This window comes from Equus przewalskii, chromosome 6 (assembly GCF_037783145.1).
Source record: "Equus przewalskii isolate Varuska chromosome 6, EquPr2, whole genome shotgun sequence".
Classification (NCBI taxonomy): Eukaryota; Metazoa; Chordata; class Mammalia; order Perissodactyla; family Equidae; genus Equus; species Equus przewalskii.
In genome coordinates this window covers 75,539,006-75,554,789 of record NC_091836.1, presented here as the reverse complement: position 1 = coordinate 75,554,789, position 15,784 = coordinate 75,539,006, and the positions used below count along the sequence as shown (strand labels likewise).

At 41.1% G+C, this 15,784-nt stretch overlaps 1 long non-coding RNA gene and 1 pseudogene across 1 annotated transcript; both read left to right on the top strand.

Moving 5' to 3' along the window:
- The first annotated feature begins 250 nt into the window (after nt 1-250).
- LOC139084191 (uncharacterized) lies at nt 251-4,915 on the top strand. Its single transcript, XR_011541581.1, has 3 exons — nt 251-1,757; nt 3,078-3,123; nt 4,425-4,915. It is a non-coding gene; the product is annotated as an uncharacterized lncRNA (long non-coding RNA).
- Nucleotides 4,916-6,507: 1,592 nt separating this feature from the next.
- LOC103553546 (TBC1 domain family member 12 pseudogene) lies at nt 6,508-15,299 on the top strand (annotated as a pseudogene).
- The last annotated feature ends 485 nt before the right edge of the window (nt 15,300-15,784 follow it).

Below are 15,784 nucleotides of genomic sequence, written 5' to 3'. Positions count from 1 at the left end.
GCAGGCTTCCAGGCCATAGTGCGCACACTGTATCAGCTTCCCAGCAACCGTTCCTTTGAAGGTTCTGCCATCACGGAGGGCTGGTCTGAGCAGGCTTGGTTCTCTAGCCCCAAGGAAAAATAAATTCTTGTTCTTTTTCCAAATTCTTGGAAATCCACCCAAATTCCCCCTTTGAACGCATGCACAAAATTAAGAGCCCAAATGCACATTTCTCACATAAAATGTCTTGATAGCTCATTGGGAAGCACATGAAGGTTGAGAGCCTGATCCCTAGGAACCTACAGGTTTAGCTAACTTGGGGGTGGGAGGGGTTGTTACTTTTTATTCCTTCCTGATGCTTCTACAGCAGCAAATAATAAAAATCGAGTTAAAAGTAACTTAATTTCTTAACAGTTCTCTTTGTTATTAATACATATTATTATAAACTAAAGGGAGTGGAGATACACAGAGTACCAGCTTGTCATCCAGCATGTGTGGCATTGAGGTGTCTGCTTTAAGTAGGGAGGAGGCGTACTGGTAGATTACCAAAATTCAGAGTTTGGTTCTCAATTCTTCAGACCAGAAGCACAAATTTATTATGCTTTCCAGCATGATTAGGCTAAGACGTATTGGTTGGCAATAACCATACTCAGAAAACCCTGATTAACTTGAGTGCTGGATGTATTAATTTCCCTGAGAAGTCTAACTGCTAAGTGAGCTAGAATAATCTAGCTGGCCAGTCAGAACATTTTCCGTCCTGCAACAGAATCTACATGGGAAGCCAAAATGAGATCCTAAATTGTAATAAAATAAAGTAGTGGAAACAGGATGAAGAAAATGGGCAGGATTATCCAAGCTGTATGTCTGTTTTCCGCTGTAATATTCCTCCTACATGGGTAAGAAAATCTACATTCCTGGTAGGAAATTTCTTCCCCTGGTTAAGGACTGGAGGCCATTTTGACTTTCCTTTATTGAGAGTTGAATCATGTAACAGCATTGGAGGGAATTCAAAAGCCATCGAATCCACCTGCATTTGCAACACTTAAATGTCCTCTACCATCTCGCCTATACTTGAAAAAGTCCAGGGGCCGCCTGGTGGTGTAGTGGTTGCGTTCACATGTTCTGCTTCGGCAGTCCAGGGTTTACAGGTTCAGATCCTGGGCGCGGACATAGTACCACTGGTCAAACCACACTGTGGCGGCGTCCCACATAAAATGGAGGAAGATGGCATAGATGTTAGCCCAGCAGCAATCTTCCTCAAGCAAAAAAAAAGGACCACAAATGTTAGCTCAGGGCCAATCTTCCCCCCAAAAAAAAATAAAAAAAGAAAGAAAGAAAAGAAAAGAAGAGAAAAAGTCCAGGGACAAGGAACTCACTACCTCTCAGGCAACTCTATTTTTGGACAACTTTGACTGACAGGAAACTCTTCTTTATACTGAGATCAAAACCTGTCTCTATGGTTCCCAGTATGTGGTAGTTGGTCTCCCTTTAGCAACATCTGTACAATAAAATTCTTTTATTTCTGATGTGTGTGTCCTCGGAGTCTAACTCCAGCCGGGCACACTGGACTGACCCATCTGGGACTTCTACCACAGTTTCTTCCTCAGGGCAAACATTGCTGGTTTATTCAGCCATTCCTTGTGATATGTCCCTTCAAACATTGGCCATTCTTGTGTGAATAGTTTTAGTTTACCCAAATCTGTCTTAAATAGGGAGGAGTCAAGGTGCATGGAAACAGGATGGCTTTCACAGTCAAAGACATCAGAGCTTCATTGCTGGTGAGTGACACTTCACTTTTTCCAGCTCTATTGTGAAGATTAAATAAGATTTTTCATTTACTCATTCATTCATTTGATATTTGTTGTCCTACGTGATGGTGATGGGTGGTGTATTATACAGACAGGGATGCTGCCCTTATGGACCTTACATTAAACTGGCAACTGTAATAAAGTTTTAAATAAGTGCTATGATGAGAGAAATATAAGCTGTTATAAGAACACACAAATGGGGCCTCTAACCCAGCAGGAGGGTTAGTAATTTCAGAGGAGTTCTCCCGAGGAGATAAAAAATATGATAAAAAAATACACTCATCTGAGTATCCCATTGATGCGCTAAATCCAAACACATCCAAAACAGCACTCATCCTTCTCAGGAGTCAAGACTGTCCTCTGTTATTCACCTTAGAGAGTGTTACAACCAGGACCTGACCCTTCACCCCACGCCCCACCAATCCCTACATCTAAAGAGTCAAGTCCTGCAGATTCTTTATTAATATCTCCCATGAATTTTTCCCTCATAAATAACTCTAATAAATTCAGGGCCACTATGAAGACTTGAGAAGAAACCCCAGACACTGGAAGGCAGAGTGGAGAAAGAGAGAGAAGTTGTGTATCGCCCTTTTCTCCTGGGCAAAATGGAGCTAATCGTACCACCCGCCTTGTGGCTTTTTTGTGAGTTAAATGAGTGGTTAAATGTAAATGCTCAGAATTGTGCCAGGCACACGAGAGCTTAACATTCACTGTTGTTTTGCTATGATCGCTTGATCTCTAAATTCAGTCAGGCAGGAAACTTGTTCTTACCACAGACATTTTCATTTATGTGAGCTAATAAATATGCTCTTTGCTTAATCCCCCCCAAAAAATCTCAATTTTTTAAAAATATACTTTATCTCTCCTGCAGCTGAAAGATTCCTAGTAGATATAGCCCCACTGGCATTGGAACCGACATGGAAGGCAAGGGCCGCCTCTTACTTATCTTTGCACCCCCAGCACCTAGCATGGTGCCTGGCACAGAGTAGGCATTCACTGAATATTGGGAGGATGAAGGAATTTATTCCAGTGAGGTGCTAGGGTCACAAGGATGAGCAAGAACCTGCCCCGAAGGAGCTGGCTCCCAGCCGAGCCTTGTTTGTTCTCTGGAGCCCTGTGCTTCCTCTCGGGCTGACTGAGGTATAGTAGAAACAGTGCCTGGGGCCTATGATCCTTTCTGGGCCCAGGACAATATTTTAATTTTTTTAAATCAGAACTAAAAAATGAACTTTTAGGTAAAAGAAATGTTTTTAATATATAATAGTAATATGTTTGTGTTTATACCAACAGAGTGGTGAAACATAAATTTTGTTTATGGGGGAAGGAGACCTTGAGGGTAAGTGCCCAGGGACCCTGGCCGTCGTAATGCAGCCCTCCTTCCTCTGTCTCCCCTTGTCGTCTTCCTCTGGGGACTTTGCATGATTTTATTTTTTCCTTATCACATTCATCCTCACATATTTGGTCCCTTAATTTGATTCCAATTTTCTCTTTGGTCTGATATATTATTTCTTTGTTCTCTGGCTATTACTTAGAATTAGCCACAAATATATTTTATTAAAAATGCACTGGGCCCACTTTATGTCCTTCCCTGATCCACTTAGCCCTACCCACCCTGTCCTCAGGCCCTTGGCCACTTGCTCTGTTTCCTGGCTCAGGAGGCAAAGCCCTGAGAGTTGGTACATTTGTCTCATCTCCTAACACTACCTGCTGCCCTGGCCATCTGGGTGCAAGGGCCAGGCTTTGGCTTGAGCTCCATGGCACCATCGTGCCAGCCACTGTAGGAGGGACTTGTAGCAGCTCTAGCACTCAGGTCTAACCAAGCAGCTGCCCAAAGGGACTGTTTCGAGATGAAGTGGTTCCATATGGCCCATCAATCAATGTTTTCTTAAGAAGCTTAGCCAGCTCTCTTATTGCACCATCTTATGTTTGTTTTCCTTCTTTGCCTCACTTTCTTCCTTCCTCTTTTTTTTTGGCTCAGTGCTGTCTTTCCCCTCTCTCTTGCTTCCCCGAGATTGCACTCTCCAAAATGGGTCACAAATAGCTTACATTTATTAGGACCCTCTCTATGCCAAGTGCTGTCCTAAGCTTTTACATTGGATTCTCATGTCAGCTCTTATGAGGTAGGGATCACTATTTCAATTCTTTCGTTGAAGAAAATCAGGCCTAATTATACATTGCACTTGACTGTTAGATAATCCCCAATTTAAGGACCCCTAAACCTTTAAATATTTGTAATGGATAGCCTATAAACTAATGAAGGACCCAACAAACCACAGCACATCGGTCCTCACGTTTTCTTTCTCTATGCTCTATTCAACTACTAAGTCTTTAAAATTCATGGTGAAGGATTAGGTCACAATATTCATCTTCTTTGTAGCAGCATTTCTTTTTCCATGAATATTTTTCATCTGCCATTTATTTTTCTAGTTCCTTTCCTCTTTTTTTTCTTAGGATAACTTTAAGTTCTGTACAATTTTTTAAACTGTTGCTTATCATTGAAAGAGGTGGTTACTTCTGGACTCTATTTGGAGGAGGTCCTCCTAGAAGAATCACACTAGTTTTAAGGAAGCTCCTGCCAGCAGCCCATGGACTCTATTCTCATTGTCACCAAATAATTTTTTTGCTTCTGCCCTTCAGGCTGTGCCCGTTCACCTAGAAGTGTGTTCTGCCAGCTCTGTGCATGTGTCTTCGAGATTTGCAGTCTGATCATCCTTGCTGTCGTCCTCGCTGCTATGGGCAGCACTTCCTGTTCGTGGTTTGGGCTTTCAGATGTTTCCTAGTTTCATCAAAGATGGGCAAAGTTTGCATCCATGTTGCTCTTTCCTACTTTAAGATTTTTTCCACAGTGATAAGATGATAAGAAAAATACACAGGTAGAGTAAATATGGGGCATAGGGCAATAAATGTGTATCATTTCCTTCCTTCCCTACCATTTAGGAAACTTAAAACTGATTTTATAGAATATAGATCCAAACAGGGTGTTAGAATCATCTGAACATAACACAAATCTCTCTGAAGATTAAAGGAAAATCTAACTTCATCCATGAGAACACTGGGGAACATGAAGCCAGGGCACCTGGTTTCTCATACATCATTCCCATGAAGTTAATAGAGAATAGTAATAAGACAAAAAAAAAGTAGAAATATGTGATGTCACTAATGTTAACTTAGCAAATGTAGAACCATATGAATTGTGCAATTCCATTAAAAATGTATATGAATATAAAGTGTATAATATATATGCTGTAGAAAGCTATTTGCTTTTTGATAGTGGGATGGGGAAATATCCACTTATATATTTTATTTTATTTTATTTTACATTATTTATTTATTTTTTTTTGAGGAAGATTAGCCCTGAGCTAACTACTGCAATCCTCCTCTTTTTTGCTGAGGAAGCCTGTCCCTGAGCTAACATCGTGCCCATCTTCTTCTGCTTTATACGTGGGACGCCTACCATAGCATGGCGTGCCAAGCAGTGCCATGTCTGCACCCGGGATCCAAACCGGTGAACCCCGGGCCGCCAAGTTGTGGAACATGGGAACTTAACCGCTGTGCCACCGGGCCGGCCCCTATATTTTATTTATATACTTCTCCAGTTATTTGCACTTATGAATATGTATTAATTTTGTTAATAAAAAAGGGAAAATTCTGCCTAACTCAGAAGCCCTTAGACTGTAAGATAATTCTCTATTTATTTCTTTTAAACATGTATAAATACCTCACATAATCATTTTCAAAACAAAACTGTATATTTCTTAACCAAACTATGTATCTCTCTCACAGCAGAAGTATAAACAGAAATCTTGAATTAAGAATTTTGTAATTTTTTCTTTATATAAATTTTGCCTTTTATTTTTTCCTTTTTCTCTTGTGGCTATACAAATATGCATAGCTCAGGAAGATTTTATTGTAAAGAGTGAAGCAATCAGCATAGGAGACGATACCACAAAGAAAAATACAACATCTACAATAATGAAATTTCATGTAGTTACCAAAAATGATTTAAAATAATTTTAATGATATGAAAAAATTCTCAAAATATAGTGGTTAAAATATTGGGAAACAAAATCATTTACACAGTAGAATCCCAGGTATGGTTTAAAATTAAAATATGTATAAGATGGAAAAGATGAGACCAAAGTGTTAACAGTAATGAAAGGACAGGTCACATATTTTCTTCTTTAGACTTTTTTCTTAGTTTCCAAATCAAGTTATTTTTGCAATGAGTATGTATAACTTTTATAAACAAGAGAGAGTAAATATAAAAAATATTAAACCACAACAAAATATAGGTCCAAGGAAATAGAAGCTGTCGGAAATGAGAATGAAATTTATGTGTGTGAAGTAGAGGTAGGAAGGTTGAGGCAGTTCTACGCTGACATGTGGAGAATTCAGAGAAAAGTTGAAGAGACTCAATTTAGTAAGAGTGCCTCAGTTGATTTATCGAGAATGGTGTCTTGAGACAGTATATTTATTTTTGCAGCATCCAAGTCAGGTACTTTCAGATTGTGCTGAGAAGCTAAAAAACTGCGGAAGATAGATAATCTTTGGTTAAAACCCAAGTCTGTGTAGGCAGTCATTCGTCCCTTGACAAAGCATTAATAATAGAGTACTCCTACATCCCAGCTGAGCAGGCTCATCTCAATCACATCAGCACAGAGAGGAAAATTAAACTGCAGGCATCTGAGTTACTCATAGGCTAAGGCTAAATAAAGAGGTGATGGCGGGAGGTGGGTGGTGATGGCATGGATCCTGAGCACTGCCTTTCAGGGCATAAATACTTATGCTGCACAGTCTCCACAAACCAGGGTTGTAAATGTGAACAGACAGAATCAAAAGACAGGAGTCTTCACCGGGGGAAAAATAAGCCACACCCTGTATAATCAACAACCTCTTGTATACTCAGTATACTGTATTTATAAAGCAGCATCTCAAAAAGTAAGTTTGCCATCTTCCACCTCATTTCCTTTTTGCCCCTCTTACTTCTGTTAACCCTACCTTCATTGTCCCAATTCTCAATGCTCAAACACTTTGTCTCCTTCTTCCCAATCATCTCCCATATACGGTTAGTCAACAAATCTTGAAGAGAAGCTAGATACGCAACTTTTCACAAATCTAGTCCCTCATTTCTGTTTCATTGCCACTATCCTGGTTTAGAATCTCATTGCCTCTCATATGGGCTCCTGAAATCATCTCTTAAATGTCCCTACTCAAATCTATTTGATTTACCCAGTTGGTCCAAATGCTACTCTTGATTTTCTCAAACACTTGTGACTTTCTCTTCCTCTTAGCCAAAGTAGCATTTTTGTATGATATTTGTTATATTCTGTATAACAGTGTAATTACATAATGTATAATGTAGTTGTTCCGTTCCCCACTACACTGTAAACTTCTTGAGGGCAGGGATATGTTGAATTTATCTTTCGGTCCTTCACAATGCTACGTGTATACTTAGAAGTTATAAAAATGCTTGTTTCACGTAATGGTGGGTTCTCTTATGTAATTATTAACTTAGCTTCCCTCTCCTCTTACCCCAGTGCCAATTAGCTCCTTCCAAAAGCATGTCTTAGGTAAGAGAAATGGGACTGATGCTTCCTCTCTGAACCATAAAAAGTACCTCCTGAGCACCTGTTCCCCAACATATCACCAATCAGTGATGGAAATACATTAATCCGCAGTCCATCCAAAATGGACTAAGGTTATCATCCTTTTTTCGTAACTGCCTGTTTGCTGGTAGGTGTTTACGCTTCCATCTATGTTGGGTATTGATGCCTGTGAAGTGTTTTCTATGAGACAAAGTAGATGCAGCTCCTGCACTTTGACAGACACAAGTTCTTATCTGCACATAACTCTGGATGACTGCTGTTATCCTGTCACCACCATGCGAGATGCTCTGCTTACTTTTCTGGAAGCTCTTTGCTCTGCCACTAGGAATCTCTTCTCCTCAAGCTCTCTTCCCCTCTACCTTTGCCAGTGCCCCAATATTCTGCTGTAGAGTGGGACCACCCCCCCACCCTGCCCTTGCTCTCACCATGCCCCTGGAAACCCAGGAATTTCAAGCATTCTTCTTTCAAAAGGAAGGTCCTGTGTTACGGGATTTCTCTTCTGTCCTACCAAAAACTCAGTGCAATCTTTCCCTCAAGTGAGGGGTTGAGATCTTAGTCTTTTCCCCAGGTCAGTGGGTTGGGAGACTTAACAGAATATCTCAAACAGACTCATGGTTCTTTGACTTTCAAGCATATTACCCAGCCAGACTGTTACATATACTAAACCTTATGATAGCGGGGTGGCGGTGGGGGGTGGTCCTCTAAGCCTTTGCTATTAGACACTAATACAGCCCCAGATTTCCAGGGTATACAAGCAAATGAGCATAGGATATTAAATTATGACCATTCCCTCTTTTTTTTCCTCCCTGGAGGACAGACACAGTAAGATTCACATTTTTCCCTACTAGTTTTCAGTTTATACTAATGAGAGGGACTTGAATAGGAGAAATGGAGTTCTGATCTAGATTAAACAAAAACCAACTTCAGGCTTATTCTTCTTATTTTTTTTGAGGAAGATTAGCCCTGAGCTAACTACTGCCTACCACAGCATGGCGTGCCACACTGTGCCATGTCCGCACCCGGGATCCAAACCAGCGAACCCAGGGCTGCCAAGAAGCGGAACGTGCGAACTTAACAGCTGTGCCACCAGGCCGGCCCCAAGGCTTATTTGAAGATGGCAGAAAACTAAAATTGTAAGGAGAATAGAAATACCTGAAAACAGAAGAAAACCTTCCAAAACAAGACAAGAAATCTCAATACCTGCAGACAAAAGTAAAAAATATAATAACAAAGAGCTTAATACCATCAACAAAGAGCGAAGCTACAAAAGCCAAACCCTAGAGGAAATCTCTGCAATGTGGTGGATGCTTAGTGGATGGATTTTTCAGTGACCCTTAAAGGAGCAGCCACATAGATCCAGCAGAGTTATGTTCTAATTTACTGACCCCTGTCCCTTGGTCACAGCTGACTGGCAAGGACTAAGCATCCTATCTAAGCTAGCTCAATCATAGTCTTTAATCTAGACCAGTGGTTCTCAAGCAGAAGTAATTTTGCCCCCCAGGGGACATTTGGCAATGTCTGGAGATAATTCTGAGTGTCACTACTGGCATCTAGTAGGTATAGTTCAAGGATGCTGCTAAACATCTCCCAGAGCATAGGACAGCTCCCTCAACAAAGACTTAGCTTCTCCAAAATGTCAGTGGTGCAGAGTTGGCTAAACCTCACAATTGATTGACCCCTGGTGTGAGCCTTACCTAGACTGTTCCTTACTCAGATATCTACAATTAAGAACTGGGTCTCAGGCCAGCCCCCAGGTGTAGTGGTTGGATTCAGCATGCTCCAGTTCCACAGTCTGAGTTTGCTGGGTTGGATCCCAGGCGTAGATCTATACCACTCATCGGCAATGCTGTGGCAGTGCCCCACATATAAAGTGGAGGGAGATTGGCACAGATGTTAGCTGAGGGCTAATCTTCCTCAAGGAAAAAAAGAGGAAGATTTCCAACAGATGTTAGCTCAGGGCTAATCTTCCTCAGCAAAAACAAAAAAAAAAAAAAAAGAAAAAAGAATTGGGTGAAAAATATTCTTCTGGCATATGATGGAGGAGCTCTAAGTTTTACTTATTCTTGAGTCAGAGAGAAGACATTGCCTAGGATTCATAAAAACACTAGAATGAGACAAGTTTTAATTCAGATAAGTTGTTTGATAGAGAAAGAGTTGGATTTATTTTTTTTCTTAGCTGGTAATAAACTTACCTTATGTCTCTTTCTCCACAGCACTCAATACAAGAGACTGTGTTGAAACATTAGTTGAGCAGTTTTTACTGGTGGTCAAAATGAACCTTTACTCAATCTGGCATCCAGCAATACAAAACCAGCTATTTCAGTTGTGAAGACTCTATAATCTACACCTCTGCCTATGGTGTATGATGGAAAAAGATGCAAAGTTAATTTCGGGGAACTCTTTTGTCCCACCAATGATATTGCAAAAAAAACCCAAAAAATCCCAAACAAACTCAGGTATGCATAGAAATAATCTCATAGGGATTGGGGGATATTTTGTTCTTTTTCTTTTCAGAAATACTCGTACCCATTACTAGGGCTTCTATCTATGCCTTTGTTATAATGTGAGAGGGTTCTGGGATATGCCAACAAAAAGACACCAATGAACAAACAATACCAGAGCTACCAGCAAAGCAAAAGAAAAGCGAACAAAAATATGTAAGATTATTTGAAAGAAGTGATTTTTAGGGCAAGATACATAAGGGAAAGAGTCCTTTTGTGCACATATGTTTGTGCATTTTTCAGAGGTATTTTAAAAATTATTTTTTATTTTATTTATTTTTTGTTTTAAAGATTGGCACCTGAGCTAACAACTATTGCCAATCTTTTCTTTTTTTAATTGCTTTTTCTCCTCAAATCCCTGCAGTACATAGTTGTATATTTTAGTTGTGGGTCCTTCTAGCTGTGAACTGTGGAACACAGCCTCAGTGTGGCCTGATGAGTGGTGCCGTGTCCGCCCCCAGGATCTGACCCGGTAAAACTCTGGGCCTCTGAAGCGCAGCACGCCAACTTAACCACTTGGCCACGGGGCGGGCCCCTAAAAGATTATTTTTAAGTATTATTGCTAATTGTGATTTAGGTGAGATTACACAGACAATGGAAAGAGACATCGTGTGGATCCAGAGAAGATACATGTCATCATCACAGCAGGAAGTTAAACGGGGCCTCTGATGTAGAAAAGGGCGTTAAGGCCAGTGTCTACTAACTGGGTTTGTCAGTAAGGAACAAGGAGGATTTTAAGACAGAGCCTGATGGCCCCTTGAGAGTCATGCCTCTCACAACCATCGTCTTGTGTCAAGGCCACCTGTGCGGCCTGTCATGGCAGTCAAGTCACAGTCCATTGTGCACAGTTTGCTAGATTGTCCAGCTCAGCCAGGATCCACTGGAGGGAACAGAGAGGGATTCTGAGACAGTGAAGTACTGAAATGGTTAGAGGAAGCTCGGGGGTACCTGGGGCCCCAAAGAATGATGTCTAGGGGTAGATATATTTCTGGAAATTATCGAGCACTGGAAAAGGCTTATGGATCATCCTGGGCTACTGAATATTTCCACTAATTTTGTTTCTGTTTAATATTCCAGAAGATGGCCAAGAGGGGTATCCAGAGATTCCTGAATAAAACCCTGAAGTAAATGAGTCCTGAATATTACATTCAGCTCTGGCAAGTTGGAGAGGGGTCATTGTTCTTGTGGTGGGGATAGCAGTAGAGCTGGGTGTAGGAACTTATCCACAGCACATTTAAAACATGTCAGGATGGGGCTGGCTGGGTGGCGCAGTGGTTAAGTGCACATGTTCCTCTTAGGCAGCCGGAGTTTGCCAGTTTGAATCCTGGGTGCAGACATGGCACCACTTGGCAAGCCATGCTGTGGTAGGTGTCCCACATATAAAGTAGAGGAAGATGGGCACGGATGTTAGCTCAGGGCCAGTCTTCTGCAGCAAAAAGAGGAGGATTGGCAGTAGTTGGCTCAGGGCTAATCTTCCTCAAAAAAAAAAAACTCAACAAAAACATGTCAGAGTAATTCGAAGCTGGTTGCAGATGTGTTCTCAAAGTTAACAGGGATGGCTAGAAAGAATGGGGGTGAACAGAAGACAAATAAAATACTTTTCTGGTCAGGTAATGAACCCAAACACATCCTGTGGACTTTAATTGTCCAGGGTTGGCGGGTAAGGAGTAGCTAACATGTGACCTAGGGTGGGAAGCTGGGCATATAGGACAAAACCTTAAACAGCCACTTTACGGATTCTTTAATCTTCCCTGAAGCTGCCAGAAGCCAAGGTCTTTCTGGTGAATAAGGGGGTATGGTTCACATCTTTTACCATGGCTCCGAGTCAGTGTTATGTGGGTTCTGAGCCAACTCTCAACAAGATGGCCCTGAACAGTTGAGAATAAATATAAGACATTGACCCCTTTCAGTATGCTATGCTGCTGTCCATCCTTATGGCTCTACGTAAGCTTTAATTTTCATCAAAAAGACAGCTGCCTCTATCACCTCCCTTATTGTTGTTCCTCTTCATGCAAAGATTGTACTCATTGGCCCACAGCTGAGGGGTTATCTAACATGCCACGCCTCCCAAGGAGGGAGGGTCTTGTCAGGCACCGCTTCCTGCATGGCTTTGTCATGATCGACGGAACCAGGGTTGCCATAGAGCTCAGCAGTTGTTCTCCACCACCCCCCTATGGCTGTGAGAGATCACAACCCTGTGAAACAAATCATCTTAGGGAAACAATACAATGTAACTTTGGTCAGATCTCACCAAGTAGGCAGCCTCGAGTTTCCAGAATATTGTTCATTTGGATGGCACAGTTACAAAAAAGAACGAAAATGACCAAGAAGGGATATCTTGTTATTCAGGTCTTTTTCTTTTGGGTATGCCATTCACACCATTGCCTCTGGAACCCCTGGGAAGCTCTTTTGTTGGAGGGTGGTCATAAACATGTCATGAACCTACACTTTGTTTCACAGTCCGGGGAGAGGGTGCACTACCATTATGTCTTCACAAGTCTGTATCCTCTTGTGAGCAAGACCAAGCGCTACTGTGTCGGGTACTGAAAATCGATTGACAACGTTGGTGATTTTAAGCAATACTATCTTGGACTGTGGAAAGTCTAAGTGTACCCCCCACCCTGGGGCTGTTTAGCCTTGTCCTGCTTTCTAGAGTGCATAGCCAGCTGATGTTCAGCTGCTGCTTGTGTAGAGAAGAAGGAACAGTCTTTAACAGGCGCTTGGGGCCCAGTGAAACGGGGTGATCAACTCATCATGGTCTGCACAAGACTGTCCCTGTTTAAATCAGCCACTAAATGTTGGTTTAGTTCCAAGTAGATGTTAAAAGATAATATTCAAAAGTAGGTAAAATCATGACTCTCAAACAGATATAAGAATAAACACTTGTTGAAGATTTTACTTTAACTCATTCATGAGGAAACTAGTGAAGTGTTATACCAGGTCAAAGGAAATTCCCAAGAACAGACACAGTTCTAGGTCAGGAATATTGAAATGAATGGCAAATAGAGCCAAAACTGGTTTTCTGGTTGTTTCTCCCCTGAGCAGAATTTGGTTCCATGTCTATGGACAAGATTGATTTAGCACTGCTGTCAGTCATCTACAATTTACAGAACCAGAATCAGACAATCAGGCACGCTTAGAATGACAACACGTAATCTTCTATTTAAGCATAAATTTTTCCCTACCTTTTCCCCACTTTTGACCAAAAAGACTCAAAGATTCTTAATCACAAAATGAATCTGGTCTCATTAGATTTGGCCTGATTATTTGCATAGGTACAGCAAGAATGTTAATTTACCATATAGGACTTCTTTAAGGTTACTCTGCTGGAAGTTTCCGAAAGAATCTCAGGTTGGACTTCTAAAAGCCTCTATTACTTGCTGTCTTGCGGCTAGGAAGCCAAGTCCAAGAAACTCTATCCACCAGATTTCATCTGCAGTACCTCTACATTTTGGGTAACTTCCTCTCTTCTCAAAGTCCTCAAAGCATCTCTAGGCCTCTGGTCTGCAGTGGAAGTAACTTTCCTTACCAGCTCTAAGACTGGACCCAGTAAGCCAAGTACCTGGAGGGCTTTGTCAACACTGTCTCCATAAAGTCAACCTTCATTCCCTAAAAGCGGTCAGCCGCCAGCAACACCTTCCCCAGGTCTGCAGGGAACCTCCTCCTTCGCCACCGCCATTATATTCAGCTGGAGGGACCTGGCAATGAGGTCACTGCTGGCATGAGCAGCCTGTCCTCTGCAAAGCAGCTGCTTGGTGGCTGCAGACACCAAAGACCATGGACTTGGAGCAGCCGGGACTCATTGGATGCAATCCCCTTCCCGTCCTTCCAGAGCGCCCCTCCATCTGCCCCTGATTGTCTAAAACCTTTTCCAAAAGAGGACAAAAGGAGCTCAGATCAGTTGTTCATAGTGTTCCCGGCTGGAAATTATTTGGTAAAGTCCGTCCCAGAGAGAATCTTCAGAAAACTTCCAAAAGCCATTCAGTAGAAATATGATGCATGAACAGAGAGGACCCATGAACCACTGTTTCAGTCTTCAAGACATAAGAATTTTGAATTTGAGCCAATTCCTACCACCGTTCTGATTCTTGAGTATGGGCCATCAAATGATTGCTGATTGCTTTTGCGTCCTGTTTAGGAAAACTTTGCCTACGCCAGGGAAATCTTCCTGTCAAATCTGTGGAAGTAGCTTTACCTCGCTGACAAGAACATCAGACCTTTAAGCTGAGTCTCAAAATTGAAAAATTAAAGCAGTGCACTAAAAAAAAATTTAAGTAAGAAGGCAATATTGCAGATGCAGTGGTAATTTGGACCAGTGAAATACTGCCCAATTGGGAAGTAATGCACAGTAGGAGAAAGGTTGGAGAATTCAGGCGCGGGGATTGCCCCCTAGTGTTCATGGTAAAGTCTGGAGTCTAGCTGTAGGAAGTGAAGTAAATATCACTCCTGAACTCTATGAAACATTCCTCCCCAGAGGAAAGGAATGTTGGAAAAGCTTTGGTGAAACAACTTGTCTCTGAACATATTCTGTATGACACAGAATGTGTATCTGTTGATGATCCAGATGCTGGTCTGGAAGTAAGCTGGACATATCCTATGCCTTTCCCTCTCTCTACATATTTCAGAAGGATGGCCAATATCATGATGCTTTACACAGTATCTTAGGAGCATATTCATGTTACAGACCTGATGTTGGTTACGTCCCATGGATGTCCTTCATTGTGTCAGTGCTCTCAATTTGGAAGAGGCAGATGCTTCTTCATGGCATTTGGAAATCTCATGAATAAGCCATGCCAGTTGACTTTTTTCTGTGTGGATTGCAGCAAGATGTTGAAACATTTTGGAATATTTGAAGTATTCTTTGAAGACACTCTCTTCAAACTGTTTCTTCACATCAAGTCTTATGATCTTACACCAGATGTATACTTGATAGGCTGGATCTTCACACAGAATCATAAATCACTATTCTGCTTGATCTGGCCTGTCCAGTCTGGGATGTATTCTGCAGAGATGAGGACGAATTTTTATTTCGAACTGGGCTAGGAATCCTTCAATGATATGAAGAAATTTTCCTACAGATAGGCTTTGTTCACATAGCACAGCTTCTCAGTAAATTGGCAGAGGATATCATGCCAGAAAAGCTGTTTAACTTATTGTAGCCACTCAGATGCAGAAGAGAACCAATAAATGGACTTAGGTCTTTGTGTCTATAATGAAGGCTATTAAAGAAGGAGACGAGAATAATAGTACCACTTTGAACAGCTAATCATAATTAACAAAGTAATTGAAATATAAATGAATGTTTTTAATATCAGTTTTGTTTCCTATGTAATCAGCATGGAGGAAAGTTGGAGAAATCCAAATGAATTAAGAGATGGAAAACAGCTTATCTTGAATTTTGTGTCTGAAGTAAAGGAAATGAGTAGCTTATTGCCAGAATTATTAAAAATAAAAAGTATTTTGTAGGGAGAGCCATTTTACAGAGGAAAAAGTGAAAATGGCTAGTTCATACTCCATAATTTGGGGTGAACAGTTGAATGCAATGAGATTTTAACATAGTTTTGGAGAAAAAAAAGCAGTGGCTGGTCATACCCAATTAAATAAGTATCACTCTCAAATAAGACATTCCAGACAATGCCTTGGTTGCATGACCAATTTTTCCAATTATATCTAGTAAAAGGGAGGGTAGATTCTTACTGAACCTATGCAAATAACTACATAGCCATTTAAAACTAAGAATACTTAATAAAAATTTCTGAATTTGGAGTTGTGGTGAGGCAGGGAGAATAAGATAATATATAAAAATGTTCCATTTCAGTTTACAAAATCAGAATCTACTAAATTGTTATGGGTCATAGATAACTTAATAAGAAAGAGAAGGGGCTTCCTT